General features: G+C 41.5%; 1 protein-coding gene across 32 annotated transcripts in view; it reads right to left on the bottom strand.

Moving 5' to 3' along the window:
- Positions 1-14,424, bottom strand: part of MAP2 (microtubule associated protein 2) — a 279,546-nt gene that overhangs the window by 180,882 nt on the left and 84,240 nt on the right. For 25 of the 32 annotated variants that reach the window (XM_082230887.1, XM_082230882.1, XM_082230880.1 and 22 more), the window contains exon 3: positions 2,257-2,320. The exons of 1 other annotated variant lie outside the window; for it this stretch is intronic. The gene's annotated coding sequence lies outside the window, so the exon portion shown is untranslated. Of the gene's footprint in view, positions 1-2,256; positions 2,321-2,672; positions 2,954-14,424 lie in introns of those variants that run through there. 6 more of the 32 variants (XM_082230892.1, XM_082230886.1, XM_082230888.1 and 3 more) reach the window with 2 other exon arrangements.

Genomic DNA, 14,424 nt, shown 5'->3' on the forward strand with positions numbered 1-14,424 from the left:
GCAGGTGAACTTCCCAGTCCAATCATTCTCCCAAGTGGCACCCCACATCACAGAGCTTTAAATGCTTGTGGAAGAGCCTCTTTTTCTATCAACAGTAGAGGCACTATATCATGTTTCTATGAGTAGTGGCAGGCCATTAGACCTCAGCAAACAAGATTATTAGCCAGATTTAAAAGCCAACACTGAAATACATGCAATATTAAATGGCAAAAGAACTGCATTTTTTGTGTACTTAACTTTTTATATCTCATAAGATCTTGTGATAACGTCCCTCCACTTTGTTCAGCAGAAGGATTTGCACCTGTAACTTCCATACCTCGTACCTATACCCATTTTATTGTGCATAATAATCGTGGGGTTGCCATGTTTCAACAAGTGAAAATCTGGACACAAAAGTTGTTGGCCTTTTTTTGTTTTGTCCATTGGCCAAAGTTGTTGAGCTATTTTTAAGGAAATTTGCCAAAATCTGACAAAGAGATCTAAGTGAGCAAAGGGTACAATCCACACGTGGTCTGAAACATGAACTGGCCTTAATGGCAGAAGGTCCCCAGCATCTCAAAGGAGAGAGCAACTCATGTGTGGAAAAGGGCTATCGTTACATGGCAGAGCACACGGTCTGCAGGAAGAAGGGGCCCAGATTGCAGGTCCTGGGAAAGGCCTCTGCCAGAGATCCTGCAGAGCTGATGCCATTCAGGGGAGACCATAGTAAGCAATGTCTGATTCACTATAAAGCAGCTTCCCGTGTTCATATTCTTTTTAAAAACCAGGTAACCGTAAAGATGACAAGGTGCTGCAATTAAGGCAACAAATAGCAGAGGAAAATGAACACAAAGAGCAGAATGTGCGTTTGAAGCCTAGTTGCATTTTGATCTCTCCTAAATATATAGTTGACATTGGGGGGAGGTAATTAGTATATAAAACAATACGATAGATTCAGATTCAGGGAGGCAGACAACAGTTAAGAACTTAACATGTGAAGCACACAGACGGGCATGCAGACACACAACACACATACACTGAACACACAAACACGTGCATGCCATTTGACATAATGTATCACACTCAACTTTGGGTTACAGAGAAATACAGCCAATCTTGATACTTTGGCAATTGCACTTATGTGACATATGTGTTTGCAAACATACTTTTTCATGTGAATGTGTGAAAAAACATTATGTGACTACATTAAGGTGAACATGGGACATGGACTATATTTACAGAACCTTAGGTAAAGGTGAAGTGACCACCAAACCCCACCACCACCAAAAAAAAAACAAAACAACAACCCACAGACTGAGAGGGTGCCCAGAACAGATTAGGCCCCATTCAAAACCCAAACCAAAAAGAACAGTTCCCAGATTCTGTGTTATGGAGTATTGTATTAGATGTATTCCAGAGGGAGAGGAAAAAAGAGAGACATTTTGCTTTCTTTTCTCAGTATCTCATGCAGATGGCTGCAAAGTGTTGTTACAGCAACGAAAAAGGAATGAGTGGAAGGCAGGATAATATATGTATATTCTGATGTGTCTCAGCAACAAAATGTTCTGCAGCTTTTGTGGCAACATGTAGGCGTAGCCTCTTATAAGCTGAATGGCTTGATGGGGGGGGGTAGAAAAGGGATGCATTTGCTGTATCCTCACATCCCTACCCAATACAGCATGAAAATAAATGGCAAGGATACATCTATCTCTTAGTTACAATAGCGGGGGGCGGGGGCAGGCGGGGGTTTAACAAAAACAGACTTTTCCCTCCCTAGAAACAAACACGGCTCTGTCTGTATGTGGCAGACTCTACCCACTGAAACAAGCCGAGGTATTTAATCCCTTATGTACTCCTTTACACAGAACTGCAATCACAGTTAATTTTTAGGGAGAACGGTTCACCCACTCTTAATACCCTTTATCTAGAATGGTTGAGAATAAATGGCTGAATAATGTTTGTGCTTGTTTTGTTTGTCCAGCTCTGACAGGTGATTGAGAAAAGCAAAGGTTTTTAGTTGTTGTTTTTTACTTTGAGGCAACCCCAGTGGCCAAAATGACTGAGCTTATGTCTCCACGCATCAAGTAGTTTTTAAGAATGCAGCCATCACAATGAACTTCCACAATGGTACTCCATGGCCAAGCCGTAACGCCCAAGAAAAGCTATAGTATTGTGTATCAGAATAGAATAAAAAGTCGTATGCAAAAGATCGCCTGTGAATGAAACATCCACTCCACTGTGTGAGTACAGACAGGTGAAAAACGAGCTGTGCCTTACCTTTTGTCTGCAAGCAAGTCAAACCCAAGGAGTGTGTCTGGTTAGAAAGAAAAGGCTGGAGAATCTGCAAAATAACACACACATATACACACACACTTAATATTATTACACTGGAAAAGTATTATCCTCCATTTCTGTACAAAAAGCACCCATTTAGTTTAAAAGGCAACCCAAAAATGCAAGCAAAATTTCCCCCTCAAAAAACCCCACCCATATACCAAAGCAATTAAATAAATGCATGAAATGCAAACATATGTATACCCTATGCCTCCCATACAGAGCCTGCATTCATCTAGTATTTGCAAATTCTGCACCTAATATATAGCCGGAAGGGCTTCTGTAGATCAGCATATTGCAGGTATTTAAAAAGACACACATAAAGCTGATGGTAAAACAAAAAGGGGAAAAAACATTACCAGCTCCTGTGCTGCAATACCAGCAAAGGCATATCCTTAAATAACTGCAGCATAACCATTCTCCCAGAGTATTAGTATCCGTGAGCTCTCTGTCTATCTCCAGACAGACACAGTCTGCCAGCCACCAGCTTGCAGCTTCCGTATGTGTGTCGGGGAAGAGGAAAACTGCAAATCAGATGAAGTCCCCGCAGTGGTGAAAAGGAAAAGAGGCCGAGTGGGAGACACAGAGGGAGCTCGCTGGCCACAGAATTTTCCAGAATGACGGCAAGGCAGCCAGCTCCGCCATCACTCACTTACAATAGGATGCTGCACTTGCCTCAGCTTAAGCCGTCTATCAAAAGGGTTCCTGGTATCGAATGCCTGACAAGCATTTTAATTGCAACCAACCAAAACATGTCCTTGGTAATCAGGCCTCTAATCCCAGGAAAACCATCAACCGGTTTCCTTTTGTGTCACTGCCAAATGTACACACAGGCAACAGAATACTAAAATTTATATGAATCCATTTTTTAAAAATAAAATGTTTTACATGCAGTAGTATGTGCTGCTGAAAAAACAGATCTCTTGGGATTATAAATGCGAAGTTACTACAGCATGCACACTACACACACACACACACACACACATTCCTTTGTGTCTTCTAAACCCTTTTTTTTTACTTCTCAAAGAAATAGGAAGCTTCCTTGTAAGAGAAAATATACTGTATGCTCAAGCATTATTTTGGCTTTCAAAGAAAGATATCATGCTACAAGTAAAAGGTGCAATTACATTTCTGCTATAAACCAGGCTTTGCCACCATAGCTAATGACACAAATGTAGTAGCTGAGCCACAAATTCTCTGCTGTGGATTGGAAACATCAGCAGAAATATTATATACAAGCAAATGAAAACCATGCAACAGAATGACACTTTCGAAAGTTTTGCAGCATGAGCTGCCTAACTGAACTACGTGAGAGTATGGAAACGTAAAATGTTATGGTTGACCCAAACCCTGTTAATTTGCTTTTTTAAATATAGTGAACACAGAAGGTGACAGAGAGTGCTCCAAGGGCAGCTGAGTTCATAACCATGCCTTGTTTACTCATAAATAAATCTCATTATGTCTGATAGGAATACTAAGCGGGCATAGGAATGCAGCTCTGAATATGTGTGTAATGATTAATCTCAAAAGTAAAGGTAAAGGTAAAGGTACCCCTGCCCGAACGGGCCAGTCTTGACAGACTCTGGGGTTTGTGCGCCCATCTCACATCTATAGGCCGGGGGCCAGCGCTGTCCGAAGACACTTCCGGGTCACGTGGCCAGCGTGACATCGCTGCTCTGGCGAACCAGAGCCGCACACGGAAACGCCGTTTACCTTCCCGCTGGTAAGCGGTCCCTATTTATCTACTTGCACTTGGGGGTGCTTTCAAACTGCTAGGTTGGCAGGCGCTGGGACCGAACAATGGGAGCGCACCCCGCCGCGGGGATTCGAACCGCCGACCTTTCGATCGGCAAGCCCTAGGCGCTGAGGCTTTAACCCACAAATCTCAAAAGTACAAATGAATAATTGTCAGGTTACTGGAAGATGTTACAGAAAGATTATTTTCTCGTAAATATCTGTTATGCATCCCAGGTCTTGTTCCTGGGAAGTCAAGAGGAAATAATGCGGAGACACATACAGACCTATAAACACTAATTTGGGAGTAAATTCCACTTCCAAATAAAAATTCTTATGATTTAACTGTAAAAATATTTTCATAAGTTGTGCTAAGGTAGGGTTGCCATATTTCAAAAGACAAAAGTTGTTGAGTTTTTCATGGGTTGCCATGACATTGTTAGCAATTTCCGCCCAGATACTGCTTTCAACTGCAGTATTTTGGATACATTTGGGACATTCCGGACGTATGGCAACCCTAAAAGGGTAAAGCTATAAATTCTGACATGCACACAGCTATTGCTAGAAAAATAAGTTGTGTGCCCAGTTGCTCTCGCTCAACAAGATCACTGGACAATAAAATAGTTGGCAAGTAATAATGTCAAATGACTTAGAAGTTACTAAGCAAAATGTTGTTGGCAAGGTGGGAAGAGAAACACGTGCTTTTATTGAGTTCTTCCCTTTTCCTTTTCCAGTTAAAGAAAACAGTTCCATATAAATCAGCAGGGTCGACAATACCTCATAATGTAAAAAACAACAACACATACAGTGTATGGAGCCTAACTGGCAGTTTTTGACACAAACATTGTTCTATTAAGATGCATATAGCATAACAACAGTATAAGAGTGCAATAATAATAGGTTATGAAATACTTTAGCAACAACAAACCTCACAGACCTTGAAACTTTGGCACATGCTAGGTGGGAAGCCTATACACAATCATAGTTCACAGCTGCATGAGTGGGTGCAACTTTTTGTCATTGAAGGTGCCAGAGAGATGACACCTTCCCCTTTTCTTGGTTCAGGTAGGTAGCCATGTTGGTCTGACATAGTCGAAATAAATTAAAAAATTATTTTAAAAATTTAAAAATCCAGTGGCACCTTAGAAACCACAAAGCCTAGGACTTGCTGATCAGAAGGTCGGCGGTTGAATCCCTGCAACGGGGTGAGCTCCCGTTGCTCGGTCCCTGCTCCTGCCAACCTAGCAGTTCAAAAGCACACCAAAGTGCAAGTAGATAAATAGGTACTGCTCCGGCAGGAAGGTAAACGGCGTTTCCGTGCGCTGCTCTGGTTCACCAGAAGCGGCTTAGTCATGCTAGCCACATGACCTGGAAGCTGTATACCTGCTCCTTCAGCCAGTAAAGCGAGATGAGCGCCGCAACCCCAGAGTCGGCCACGACTGGACCTAATGGTCAGGGGTCCCTTTACCTTTACCTATTCTGCTTTGGTCAGACCACACCTCGAATACTGTGTCCAGTTCTGGGCACCACAATTTAAGAAGGATGTTGACAAGCATGAGGAGGGCAGAGGAGGGCAACCAAGATGATCAAGGTCTGGAAACCAAGCCTTATAATGAGGCATCAGGCATAAGCCTGCATTTTATTAATGTTTGATCAGGACTTGTATATTAAAGAGAGAGCTTAAATTTTCAAAAGTTTCAAGCCAGGCAGAAGACCAGCAGTTTACAACCTTGGTAATGTTTATCCTCCTAGACAAGGGCCCCTTTGATTGATAGCAGAAAACAATTCTCAAAGTCGTAAAAGCTGGAATTACAGACTGAGTGAGGACACTGACCCTATATGTTACAGAAGATAAAAAAGGCAGAAATAAATAATTAGGAATGAGTAAATAGTAAAATAATGCCAATGTGCCTCCCAGTAAAATGAGCCAGATCTTCTTTCCAAGGTTAAAGACCAAATGGAGAAGCATCTAGCTGGCAAGTCTTTTTTTAAAGCTGTTTCTTTCTTAAACTGAAGAGAGTTAAAGGGCAATAAATGTTGGGAAGAGCTAATGGGAAAAGCAGCTGGCTGAAGGAGGGGTTGCAAACTGGAGAGGCTTCTTTTGAAGCTGTTTTTTACTGAGTTCCTTTTTACTTTACAAAGGCCTTATTCCTTTTAAAAGGCTACCTATGTTATGTATTAAATATATTGTCTTAAATGTAATTATGCAAAGGATTTAAGAAATGCTAGATTTCATATAGTTGTAAGAGTTAAATTAAGTCAGCCACCAGCCTAGCCCTGCCAGACAGGAAGACGCCATCCGAGCAGTCCTGATATATTAGTTGTCAGACATTTGTTTAGAAACCTTCAAATGAAGGAGATCTTTCAATGTTGATGTGAAACTCAAGATCCTTGACATATGTTTAAGATAAAAATTTAAGATTAACCATTTGTTTTAGAAGGCAATAGGGCAAGGAGGGCAAGAGGTGAGCTGGTAATTAAGATGCCTTGTTGAGACACATGTAAGATATATTACTACTTATTTGTCATTTATAGATGTAACAATATATAGCTCTTTGTGTTCCATATAAGGACAGGAGGATATGGGTGTATCTTCTAGGATTGGTTCTAGCAATCAGCCAATAGGAAATTCAACCAGGCTGATTGGACAGAGGTAGCCACAGGAGGAGCAAAGGGGGCTGGATTAAGGGAATATAAGTGCTGGCCATAATGGCAGGAGGCCAGGCCAGAGCTTGGTAACCATATACCACTGTGCCTCTCATTTATTTGTCTGACAAATAAATAATTATTTTAATTTCTCTATTGCTGCGTTGAATATTTCATTCCAGCTAAGCGTTAACCACAAGCAGGGTGCTACAATGAGGAATGATTGAGGGAGCTGGGTATGTTTAGCTTGGAAAAGAGGAGACTGAGAGGAGATATGACAGCCATCTTCTTCTTTTTTATAAAATTTTTATTAGTTTTTCACAATTTTTATAAACACAAACACCACACAATACAAACAAACAAACAAACACACAAACAAACAAACATGTATAATTTCAAATCCTTTTTTTAAAAACCTTACTTCACCGACTTCCCCATACCTCCCCTTTCTGCATCCCAATTTCCAAATTTGTTTCAGCAAATCCTGCCCCTTGGTTTTATCAGATTTTCCCTTATTCTTTTCTTTTACTTAATCTTTTACAGCTGTAATCCCCTTTTTCTAAAACCTCAACATTTTAGCATTCATTAATTTTACAATGTTTCTTAAGATAAATTTTAAATTTCTTCCAGTCTTTATCCGCTGTCTCTTTCCCCTGGTCACGGATTCTGCCGGTCATTTCAGCCAGTCCCATGTAGTCTATCACCTTCATCTGCCATTCTTCCAGAGTGGGTAGATCTTGTGTCTTCCAATACTTTGCGATTAGTATTCTTGCTGCTGTTGTAGCATACATAAAAAAAGTTCTATCTTTTTTTGGCACCAATTGGCCGACAATGCCCAAGAGAAAGGCCTCTGGTTTCTTAGGGAAAGTACATTTAAGTACCTTTTTCATTTCATTATATATCATTTCCCAGAAAGCCTTAATCTTCGGGCACGTCCACCAAAGGTGGTAAAAAGTACCTTCAGTTTCTTTACATTCCCAACACTTATTATCAGGCAAATGGTAAATTTTTGCTAGCTTGACTGGGGTCATCTACCACCTATAGATCATTTTCATAATATTTTCCTTTAAGGCATTACATGCCGTAAATTTTATACCGGTGGTCCACAACTGTTCCCAGTCAGCAAACATGATGTTATGACCAATGTCCTGTGCCCACTTAATCATAGCTGATTGAACTGTTTCATCTTGTGTATTTCATTTCAGCAACAAGTTATACATTCTTGACAAATTCTTAGCGTTGGGTTCTAACAGTTCTGTTTCTAGTTTTGATTTCTCCACCTGGAAGCCAATTTTCCTGTCCTGTTTATAAACCTCCATTATTTGATAGTAATGGAGCCAGTCTCGTACTTTAGACTTCAATTTCTCATAACTCTGTAGTTTCAATTTATCGCCCTCTTGTTCCAAAATTTCCCAATATTTTGGCCATTTGGCCTCCATATTGAGTTTTTTCACGGCTTTAGCCTCCATTGGCGACAGCCACCTTGGGGTTTTATTTTCCAACAAATCTTTATATCTGATCCAGACATTATATAATGCTTTCCTAACAATGTGGTTTTTAAAAGCTTTATGCGCCTGGGCCATGTCCGCTTGGGGAGGGGTGGGGGGGGGGGTAGAAAGCGAAACCCCCCCAGGGTTAAAACCTTATCATACCATAGACATGCATGCCATCCAAATACATTATTGAAACCTTCCAAGTCCAAGATATCTGTATTCTCGAGGAGTAGCCACTCTTTCATCCAGCAAAAAGCTGCTGATTCGTAGTACAGTTTTAAGTCCAGCAGGGCAAATCCCCCTCTTTCCTTTGCATCCGTTAAAATTTTAAACTTTATTCTGGGTTTTTTGCCCTGCCAGACAAATTTCGAAATGTCTTTCTGCCACCTCTTGAAACAGTCCATCTTGTCAAGAATTTGCAATGCTTGAAACAAAAATAACATTCTAGGCAGTACATTCATCTTAATAACTGCAATTCGGCCTAACAAGGAAAGCTTCAAATTTGACCATATTTCTAGATCCTTTTTAGATTTCTGTCCAGCATTTCTCATAATTGTCTTTAAACAAATTCACATTCTTAGCTGTCATATTAACCCCCAAGTATTTCACCTTCTTAACCACTGTCAAACCTGTTTCATTCTGGAACCTCTCCCTTTCCATAACTGTTAAATTTTTCTCCAAAACTTTAGTTTTTTGTTTATTCAACTTAAATCCTGCAACTTGACCAAATTCTTGAATTAGCTCTAAAACCCTTTTCGTGCTAGTGTCTGGCTCTTGTAAAGTAAGTACTAAGTCATCTGCAAAAGCCCTTAACTTATACTGTTTGGCTCCGACCTGAACCCCTTTAAGCCAGCTGGTCACTTCTAATCATGTTTAGCAAAACCTCCAGGACTGATATAAAAAGTAGTGGGGAAATTGGGCACCCCTGTCGTCCCTTTTTCTATTTTAAATTCTTCCGTTATCACATTATTTACAATTAGTTTAGCCTTTTGTTCTGAATATATTGCACCCATACCATTCTCAAATCCTTGCCCTACCACCATCCCATGTAGATTCTTCTTCATAAAACTCCAAGAAATGTTGTCAAAGTCTTTCTCCGCGTCCACAAATATCAGAACTGCTTTAGTGTTTATATTCACCTCTAATAATTCCAAAATGTCTATTATGTTCCTCACATTGTCTGACAAGTGTCTTCTTGGGAGAAAACCTGCTTGGTCCTTATGAATATCTTCCACCAATACTTTTTTCAATCTTTTTTGCCAAAATGTCTGCAAAAATTTTGTAATCCACATTAAGTAATGATATAGGGCGGTAGTTCTTAAGCTGAGTCTTTTCAGTCTCTGTTTTCGGTATGAGTGTAATATATGCTTCTTTCCACGATTCTGGTGCCCTTTTCCCCTCCAAAATTTCATTGCAGACTTCCTTCAAAGGTTGTAACAGCCACTCCTTCAAAGCTTTGTAGTATCTGGAAGTCAACCAATCTGGTCCTGGAGATTTGCCCAGTTGCATGTTTTGAATGGCACCTTCTATCTCTTGTTCAGTTATTTTCTGATTCAGGTCTATTTTACTTTGATGAGAGATTTTTTGTAAACCAAATTTCTTGAGAAACTCATCTATGTCCCTTTCATTCTGTGGCCCTTGTGAATATAATTTTTTAAAATAACTCTGGAAACAGTTTCTAATCTCATTTGGCTTATAAATGTTCTTTCCTTCCACCTCTAGGCTTGTAACCGTATTTAGTTTTTGCCTTTTCTTCAATTGCCAAGCCAGAAGTTTACCACATTTATCCGCAGATTCAAATGTCTTTTGTCTCATTTGCTTAATCTTCCATTCTATTTTTGGTTCATCAATTCCATGTATTGTGTCTGATGTAACTTAATTTCTGATATGACAGCCATCTTCAAATATCCTGCATATGTCACATGAAAGAGAGAACAAGCTTGCTTTCTCCTGCTCTGGAGGGTAGGACGTGAACCAATGGCTTCAAGGTACAAGAAAGGAGATTCTGACTAAATAACTTTATCAGGAATAACTTTCAGACAGTAAGAGTTGGTTGAGAGTGGAACAGACTCCCACAAAAGGTGTTAAATACTCCTTCATTGGAGGTTTTTAAGCAGAGGTTGGGTGGCTATATGTCAAGATAACTTAGCTGAGATTCCTGCACTGCAGGGGGCTGGACTAGATGACCCTCAGGTTTCTTTGAACTCTACAGTTCTATGATTCTACTGACAAACAGCACCTCTTTCCTGTCTCGACTGAGCCTTCTGCCCACCCAGTCCTTCAGCGACTCCAGACAATCAATAGTTAAAAGCTTATGCAGCCTCCTTGGCATTGCTTGAGAAGGAGAGAGAGAGAGAGAGAGAGAGAGAGAGAGAGAGAGAGAGAGAGAGACCTGCCCCCCCCCCGCCGCCCAGCTCTGAATGGGAACTATAACTTAAGACAGTTAAACACACCAATAGTCTGCTCTACTGCATCAGGGGGGTGGGGGAGGAAGAGATTTTGCTGTGAGGACAGTTAAGGCAGAAGCTGCAGCTATTAAGCATCTCTATGGTTACTGGTATAGGAAAAAAACCACCCTTTTTAAAAACAAAATGAGCTACGGGGGAGAGGAGCAAAGGATGACTTCAGCTAGTACAGTCACCCTCAGCAGGTATGGGGGGAGGAAGCACAAATAAAATTCAGGAGCTTTAGAAAAAAAATCATTCTGGAAATTTTTCCAGTAGAATGGAAACAACAGTAGACTGCTGTTCTTCCCCTTCTAATGTTTCCTTACAGAGAGCCAACATGGAAGTATCTCATCAGCCCATCTCATTTTGGCAGTACGTCTGTTCATGCTCTTCAGAATTGGATTGCCTGTTTGCTTTGAACTTGACTGAACCTCCCAGATTGTGTTGTATTGTCAGCACATTGCATCATCTTGCTCATACCCATGCAGCCCCTTTTCTTAGCTACTGACGGAGCAAAGAGCATCTGTCTTTCTGTGAATCTGAGGGCTCTCTGGTATTAACGCCATCCACAAATGCCTTAGCTTTAAATATATATTGTTTCTTTTTTCCACACAACTTGGGACAGTGAGTGGTCTCTTTTTTTTAACCTGCTTACATTAAAGTTGAGATAAGTAGATATTGTGGATTAACTGATACACCAGCGTTAGCAAAAACAAAAAATACTTGTATACTGGTGATACAAGGGACAAGTGCAGCAGTCAAACTCCCTGGATCTTGGGTCATGCTATGCGCATGAAAGACCATATGCCTTGAAGTGTTAGTTAATTTGTCACCATACGTTTAATTTATTTAAGAGTAATAAAAAAAATTTGCACTAACAAGTAACCTTGCCATTCTGTTCACGAATTTCATGTTCTTCCCAGCTGTGGGTCCTATCCAGCAATGCTGTTCCAGAGAGCATCACCTCAATTTCCCCCTCACTTTTGTATCTCAGTTGCCCTCTTGTATGGGACGTTTAGTTGGCAGGAGCTGGCTATCCTGAGCAGGGTGTGTTTATAGAACCAGTTGTCATGGAAAAGAGAGCATCCTGGCCCTCTGTGCTTTGAGCTATGAAAACATTGGGATGCACAAATGGCAAAATTTTCCACAGCCTCATTCAATCAGCACAACACCCTGCCATAAATGATAATTCTAAGCCCTATCCATTCTGAAGGAAATCAGCCCTGAGTGCTCACTGGAAGGACAGATCGTGAAGCTGAGGCTCCAAGACTTTGGCCACCTCATGAGAAGAGAAGACTCCCTGGAAAAGACCTTGATGTTGGGAAAGATGGCGGGCACAAGGAGAAGGGGATGGCAGAGGACAAAGTGGTTGGACAGTGTTCTTGAAGCTACCAGCATGAATTTGACCACACTGCGGAAGTCAGTGGAAGACAGGAGTGCCTGGCGTGCTCTGGTCCATGGGGTCACGAAGAGGCGGACACGACTAAACGACTAAACAACAAAAGCCCTGAAATCTTGCCTCAAAACATACCCTTCCTGTATCTGGTACCTCTAGGCAGGACAGCAACAGATGAAGAGAGAAAGTCCTTTTCAGCTGCCACCTGATTCCCCCCCCCCCCATATAACTGGTCCGTGTCCTTTGTTGGGGGAAACCTCTGCCCATTCCCTGTCCCTCCTGAAGGTGTCAATCAAGATGCCCACTCCATCCCCTATTCTCCCCATTTCACCTTATCCTGGCACTGAGGATTTCATTCCCTCTTTCCCACTGATGCATTCTTGGGAGTTCATAAGAAAGGTTATGGTTTTTTGTTTTGTTAAAAAAAATCCTCTCTCTCTTCCTTCCACAGTGCTTTCAGCTTTCTCTCCCCCTTTCCCCTGTACATTGCATTACTGTGCAGCTGTTTTTGGCCCAGTGTCACCCCATCCTACTCTGGTACAGCTATCAAGGGTAGACTCGTAATTTGCCTTTTCAGGGTTGTGGAGAAAACCCGCTGAAATTTTCTCTGTTTCTCTCCCCCTGGTAGCTTAAAAGGGTGCTCCACAACCTAGACCAAGTTCCTAACCTTACCTATGCAGTGCACCTCATGTTTTGGTCAAATACGCTTCATTTCTGGGCATTTCTACCCTACTGACCAGGTCCACACAGGGAAAATGCTACCTTAACATCAGGCTTAAATTCACCCACCCTCCCCCAGTGATACAGGTTCCAGAAGGGCTTACTCCCTGAACACAGGAAAAAAAATAGGTCAGCTGCCAATGACAAATGTATTCAAGATACAAAATGCCACTCTTCAAGCAAAAGGTTTAATGCTCTTAACACAAGCAAAGTGGTGCCTATTTTGTATCTCTTATGAGATGATGAAGGAAGCAACTATACTAAATTAATAAAGATGTAAATTAGGTTACTTATGAGTAGCTAGTTTTGGTAATGAGCATATTTGTCCACTGGGAACAATGCTGAGAGACTCATTCAATTTGCATTAGGCCACTGTAACATTTTCTCTTAAATTACTTTTTAGCAAAAAGGGTTTATCTGCTTCTCATTCTTTCACAACTGGGGACATTTAAAAAGCATACACAGAAATGGTATTTGTACCCTCACTCTAGGCATATACTTAGAAGTTCCAATGCTTTCAAAGGAACTTTATTCTGAAGATGTACGTTTAAGATTGCATCAAGATTACATTTGGATAATTATTTACATCCAAAATCAGACAAATATATTTGAAGTGAGGAACCTGTCAATAAAGAAATGCACAGCTGTGAAGCCAAACCAACACATGCAGACTCTGAATGAGCGTACCTGAACTCAGATGATTGACTCAAATGAAATCTGCACTTGGGGGCTTTCGGAATAACTTTAGGGGGCAAGATATGTCTTAAGACATCTATTCCTTGCAAGCCTCTCAGCCATTATGCTAACAAAATATCATTCACGGGTAACAATTCATACAGGGGAACTGCTCTTCTTTGTGCTAAAGCACTAAGCTTTGTAATCTTTCATGACACTTTCAAGAGTGCATGCTCTTATTTTGTTGACACCAGAAGTCTGGGATCAGACTATAATAGGGGTAAGCAACTGAAAACCTGAAGGGTACATCCTGGCACAGAAGTTTCTAATGTGCGTGGGCAGAGTGGCAGATGTGACGGAAACACAGGGGGGCAGCATGTCCTGTTTTGCCACTTGAGGAAAACGGGAAGTGCCACTCTGCACAGCCACTGCTCCCACCACTACCTGCCTGCTCCTCTGCCACTGCTTGCTCTGCCGCCACAGGCCCTGCATCTGCCCAGCATTTGCCGCTGGCGGAGATGCAGATTTCAGGCAAGATCGCATCCATTTGTGGCGAGATCCCATTCAAATCACATAAGCACTTGTGTGCACTCCACAAGATCTCACGAGATCATCTCCCAAAATGGACACAATTATGCCTGAAATCATCAGTGTTTGTTTGCTTTTCTGTCTGAAGCCGTGGTCTCACCCTGCCGAATGGCTGGGCTGAAAACAGCAGCAGCTTTGAAATGGGAGGTCACTTTCAAACACCAACTCCACTTCCTTCTCAACAGGCCAACGGGGGGCGGGGGGCTTCCAAATAGGAAATTACATAAGATCCGCAGACCAGGGGCCTTATCCAGAAGAAAAACATACAAATGTGGTACAGGGACATGGTTACATATTCCTGAGCATCTCAGCTTGCAAGCTTTCCAATGGTTGTGTACAGCTGTGTTTTCTCCGCAACGAGCCCTTTGCTCTGTATGAGAAAAGCCCTTGCTGTTCTCTAGAATTAGAAAAC

Source organism: Podarcis vaucheri, assembly GCF_965113315.1.
Source record: "Podarcis vaucheri genome assembly, chromosome: 1".
Classification (NCBI taxonomy): Eukaryota; Metazoa; Chordata; class Lepidosauria; order Squamata; family Lacertidae; genus Podarcis; species Podarcis vaucheri.